The sequence below is a fragment of the Danio aesculapii genome, unplaced genomic scaffold (assembly GCF_903798145.1).
Source record: "Danio aesculapii unplaced genomic scaffold, fDanAes4.1, whole genome shotgun sequence".
Lineage (NCBI taxonomy): Eukaryota > Metazoa > Chordata > Actinopteri > Cypriniformes > Danionidae > Danio > Danio aesculapii.
The window spans coordinates 1-6,673 of NW_026613628.1; positions in this window are offsets into that span (position 1 = coordinate 1).

Below are 6,673 nucleotides of genomic sequence, written 5' to 3' on the forward strand. Positions count from 1 at the left end.
AAATAAAAGACATACTAAACCATAATTATTAAATAAGGTTTATATGACCAAATTTAAACAGACATTTGAGGTTGTCTGTATTTTATTTTGGGTGAAAATAACCCAGTGTTTTACCCTATAGCATTTCAAGAAATAGGTAAACCAAAAAAAGCTTTAGGTGACTGAATATTCTACTGGTATATTTCAACCCAATTTAGGGTCAAATTTAGTCAAAACCAACTGCTGGGTTTATTTTTAAATACAATTTTATGGGAGCAAATTTAACCCAACCTTTGGGGCTGTCCTTATGTTATTTTTGGTTGAAATAATAATGAAAAAGCTTTAAATACACATTCTACAAAATACTGGGTTATTTAAAGCTGATTTTGGGTAACATATTGACAAAACAACCAGCCTGCTGGGTTAATTCCTTTATAATTATATTTATAGGACATATTTAACCCAACAATTGACCACATTTGACATTTGCTTAAAATAACCCAGTATTGTAGACTAACATTTAAAGAAGTAGCTCACCAATAACTAAACAATTAGTGTTAAAGACACACTCTTAAAGCATACTTGGGTATTTCAACTCCATTTTTGGAAAAATATTGACAAAACGACCAACCTGCTGGGTTAATATCTAAATTAAATTTATAGGACCAAATTTAAACCAAAGTTTGTGGTTGTCTATATTTTAATTTGGGGTGAAATAACCCAATATTTTAGCCTAGCATTTAAAGTAATAGCTGACAAAACCATGTACAATACCTTTAAATGACTAAAGACAAATACTGGGTAGTTTCAAGTATTCCATACTAAGTCAAGAGAAGTAAAAAAAAGACATACTCAGCCATAATTATGCCAAAAAAAATCACTTTATTTAGACTCGTCTCATTATTTTAATGTAGTATATCATGATGGACTTTGTTCTCGTAATTTTAATCATTCATTTTCCTTTGGTTTAGTCCCTTTATTCATTAGGGGTCGCCACAGCGGAATGAACCACCAACCATTAGTTATTTTTTAAGTTGTTTTCAGTGCACTCAATTTAAAGGAACTTGAAGGGTTAGTTCACCCAACAATAGGAATTTCCTGTTAATTCACTGACCCACAGCTAATCCAGGATTTAGGAGACTTGCTTTAGTTATTAAAGAAGATTTTAAGCTGAATCCATGGCTCTTGGTGCTTCATATATAATGGCAGTAAATGGTGACCGGTTTATACATTAAAAATAAACACACACTAATGAGTCCAAATCAACAGCCGTGGCTCCTGATGAAACTCTGAGGTCTTGTGAAGCGAAACGATCGCTCAGTGTAAGAACTGGAACATTATTTACAATATAATCAGCTTTAATCCACAGCCTGGACAAACAGTTATCATCAAAAGTGATCAGACTACATTGGCATATATGTGCCGATATCTGTTTGACCAGGCTGTGGAGTAAAGATAATAATATTGTAAATAATGTTCAATTTCTTACACGAAGCGATCGTTTTACTTCACAAGACCTCAGTGTGACATCAGGAGCCATGAATATTGATTTGGACTCATTCATATGTGTTTATTTTTTAATCTTAAAACCAGTCACCATTCACTGTGATTATATGAATCACCAAGGGCCACAGAATAAAGGGTCAGTTCACTCAAAAATGACAATGTGCTCATTTACTCCAACTCAAGCTGTTCTTAAACTTTTATGGATTAAATTTGCTTCTAATTTAAGCGGAAAATATTTATACTCTTATTATTCATAATGCGTTTTACTGCTTCTGAATATCTGTCATGCATTTTGAGGGATAAATCCATGCATAAATATTACATTTATTTTGCATGTATGCGGTTATGACTAATGTCTTGTATCTTTGTCATGATGACAGCACATAATATTAGACTAGATATTCTTCAAGACACAAGACAGTATTCAGCTTAAAGTGACATTTAAAGGCTTAACTAGGGTAATTAGGGTAAAGTTAGGGTAATTAGATAAGTCATTGTATAACAGTGGTTTGTTCTAGACAATCCAAAACAAAGCTTAAGAGGGCTAATAATATTGACCTTAAAATGGCTTTAAACAATTAAAAACTGCTTTCATTCTAGCTGAAATAAAACAAATAAGACTTTCTCCAGAAGAAACAATATTAGAGGAAATACTGTGAAGGAAATATTAATTAATTCATTAATTTTCCTTCGGCTTAGTCCCTTATTTATCAGGGGTCGCCTCAGCAGAATGAACCACCAATTTATCCAGCATATGTTTTACACAGCGGATGCCGTTCCAGTTCATCAGTTCCCCTATGGCGCATGTGTTTGAACTGTGTGGAAAACCGGAGCACCCAGAGGAAACCCACACCAACACGGGGAGAACATGCACACAGAAATGCCAACTGACCCAGCTGAGGCTTGAACCAGCTACCTTCTTACTGTAAGGTGACAGTGCTTCCCACTGCACCACCGTGCTGCACCTAATAATCCAGTTAAAGCAGATTGTTGTGGTCTGGCACTGAAGCTGTTCACACACACACACTTTTCTTCACACTCTGGATTTATCTTCAAGTGTCAGATAAGCAGCTGATTCCAGGACAGACTTCCTGTTTGCCTGTTTTTCGTTAATCTTCTGATGTCCTGCTATGTGTGTGTGTATTTGTGTGTTTGTGTGTGCGCAGAAGCACTTTGAGTGACATTCTCCCTTTGTATGTGTCATCAGATTGGGAAAGCCCCGCCCACTAGTGCCCATCTCTCCTTCATTAGCATATAACGTTAGTCTTGTTTTTAATCTGCCACTATGCTGACACACAGGCGTTTGTAGCTCCGCCCTGCACTGAAAAGAGCACAATCTCATTTGAATTTAAGGCCCGTTTAGACTAATACGTTTTAGTTTTAAAACGCATATGTTTTGCTACAGTTACGCCATCCGTCTACAATACCCCGGAGTTTTCGAGTCCTGAAAACGGCACCCAAAAATGGCCTTTCTGTCTTAATTTAATGATGTGTTCACGGCCGCGAAATCTCACATGAGCTGACTCACTCATGGTTTCCGCTACATTAATTCGTCCATGGCGGGGCGCCACACCAAAATTCATCCCGCCACGGCCACATTACAGCTTCTCATTCAAAACATTCAGTGTTTTTTTAATAGCAGGTTATAATTGGACCAAAGCGCATTAAAAGGTAAAGTGAATTATAACCGCATGAACTTTTCTGCAATCGTAGTAGTGATGTGCGTCATTTGTTTAACACTTTAAGGTGACGTGCTGACCAGGGCCAGATTAACCAATGGGTATTATAGACACAGGCCTAGGGGCAGTGCGAAATTGGGATCCCTACAAGGGGGGGTAAAATGCAGATTTTGGAGTGTCTATTTAGGCTCAGTGCAAAATAACGCACCTTGTTGGAATAAGCTAGTTGAGTTATTCCTGCCCATCACCGCTTGATCCACAGAGGTAACATTACTAAAGAGCGCAAGCAGCAGCGTGAGTGGTGTAGCTCGTAAGCGCATGGCAACATGTTTTGACGCGATCGATCATGAATCCGGTTCGAATCCAGCGTCTGATGAACACATCCCCCCCCCCAATACATATCAGATTTTGCTTACTCTTCCTCACAAGGAAGACAAGTTGGAATCATTAATAAGTGTGTGTATTATGGAGGACTCAGATTCATAGAACTGGATTGGAGAGTTGTTATATCCAAATCATATGCATTATAGTTTGTAGAAGTTGTACATTAAATATACCCTTAAATATATATTTTAGTACTGCTTCTGTGAACTTGAACAAGTACTGTATGTTAAAATACATTAATTTTCATAGTATTTTTTTCAAAGTATCCTTTAAAAATAAGTTAAATCTCTGTAGACTAGAAATATATGTACTGAATATCATTTATTTAAAAAATGCGGGCAATACATTATAGATTAATTTTATTAAAAAATATTATATTTACATTTAATCATTTAGCAGTCGCTTTTTTTTTATCCAAAGTGACTTACAAATGAGGACAAGGATATATTAACCTTATTTTTAAATTCAACTATAAGGATAGGGGTAGGGGGCCTACAAGATATTGTGCCCAGGGGCCTCTGAAATCTTAATCCGGGCCTGGTGCTGACTGACTGACTGACAGACAGGTGTGTGATGCGTGAGGCCAGCAAACACAACGTAGCTTTCAGTTAAGATGAACACAGTTTCCATAATGATATTTTATTTATAGATAAAGGTCTGTGGCTCTGCTTGCAATGACTTTATCTTGCTGGAGTTTATAGCCGTTTCTCTTTACTTCAGGACGCATTAATGCCGCTCTGTAGGTCTATTGGAGACATTCACAAATATTCCCAGCAAATCTAATAAATGTTGGAGACATCCTCACTACATAAACGCACTAAATCACACTTCAGCTGAGTTTATTTGAGAGCGCACAAGAAAACCTGCACTTGCGCAGCGTATATTTGAGGGCGCGCATGAAGAAATCGGCGCTTGAGCACAGAGATTCACACACTCGTATTACATGAATGTGATCTCGACTCGTAATACTGCGCTCACCACATTTGTCATTGAAATAACACCATGTGTTGTTGGTAGATCTGTGTAAAAGGCCCAGCAGAGTCTGCCGCCACAGCTGGAAAAAATCCTAGAGGAAAGACTGCGCACTGTTTGTTTACTACCGAGAGGATGAGCATTGATGTCTACTTTAGCGAACAGAACCTGCATAGGCTGTGAATAACAGGTGATAAAGTTGTAAATAACACAGAGCGATTGTTTGAGAGCCGTGCAGGAAATATGATTTGCATGTGTGTGTATTTTCCCAAAGTGACGGCAGACACTCAGCAGTGAAAGTGAAACCGGCGCGCACATCATTTAAATGATCATATCGTGTTTTATTACTATTACGACAAGTGCTTCATATGTTTTAACTTCATAGCTAACACAAAGTGTTGTGCATGAAAATAAATGTTTACTTGATCAGTATAACCACTCTAGCCTATATAATGTTGAATATAATGCAAGAGGGAATCTGATAATTATTATTATCAGTTATTTGTATAGCGCTTTTACAATGTAGATTGTGTCAAAGCAGCTTCACATAGAAGATCATAGTGAATTGAAACAGTGTAGTTCAGTGTTTAAGTTCAGTTCAGTTGAGCTCAGTTCAGTGTGGTTTAATAATCACTACTGAGAGTCCAAACACTGAAGAGTAATCCATCCATGCGCAGCTCTACAGATCCTGAACCATACAAGCCAGTGGCGACAGCGGAGAGGGAAAAACTTCACCAATTGGCGAAAGTGAAGAATTAAAAAACCTGGAGAGAATCCAGGCTCAGTTGGGCACGACCATTTCTCCACTGGCCAAACGTCTTGTCTAGAGCTGTCTCATTTTACCAGTGCAAAAATGGTCTAATAATGTTGTCAATGACAAATGACAAGCGCATGTCTTAAACAATATAATTCAACTTTGTTTTATTCTGATGTCTTCACTTTACTGTGAATTAACTAACAGGACATATTTAAAGACATGTTCAAGTCCACCATTCAAAGTCTATACAAAATCCAGCATTTTAACCAACAGTAGAGATACACACAGGCCTATTATTATTGTTAGGCCTATTATTATTATTATTATTGCCATATGTTTTAGAAATAACAATAATTATAGCCGACTCATATTAACCTTTATTTTACATCTACAGAATCCTGAGAAAATCGTCATCTTCATTTTAAGCAAAAAAAATCGTGATTCACATTTTAGCCAGAATCGTGCAGCTCTACACTCAAAACATATTTGATTTTGCTTGTTCAGACTACTTATTTAAAATGATCTGATTTAACACAATTCTTGAGATTTCCTTGGGACAACTTAATTTTTGTATATTCAAACCACATAAATTTGTTAAAAGTGTTAAAGGGCACATAGGTTACCCCTTTTTTTATATTTATTATAAGTCTTTTGTGTCTCCAGAATGTGTCTGTAAAGTTTCAGCTCAAAACACCCATCAGATTATTTATTAGAGCTGTTTGAAGTGTCTATATTATAGCTGGAAAAAAGGTTTTGCTGTTTTTTTGTACTGGGCCTTTAAGGCTAGTCCTCCCCGCCCACCGTTCCCACGTGCCTGTCAGCAATCGCCGCCCTCGGCTGCCTCAGGAAGCAGATCTCACGTAACGTGTGTGAGAAATACTACAGTAAGAACTTTAACAGTCACTATTTGATGCAGTTTTTGTGGATTTGCAACAACGAGTCACACACAATGTCATTACAAAGTTCACGCACACACACAGCAAGGACACAAACACATAGCGCAGACACACACACACACACACACACACACACACACACACACACACACACAGCGAGGACACAAACACATAGCGCAGGCACATACACAAACACACACACATAGCGCGGACACACACACACGAGTCACACACAATGTCATTACAAAGTTCACGCACACACACAGTGAGGACACACACATAGCACAGACACACACACACACACACACACACAGTGAGGACACAAACACATAGCGCAGACACATACACAAACACACACACACAGCGCAGACACATACACACACACACACAGCGAGGACACAAACACACAGCGCAGACACATACACAAACACACACACACACACACACATAGCGCAGACATACACACACACACAGAGAGATTAAGCTTTGCACTCGTTTTG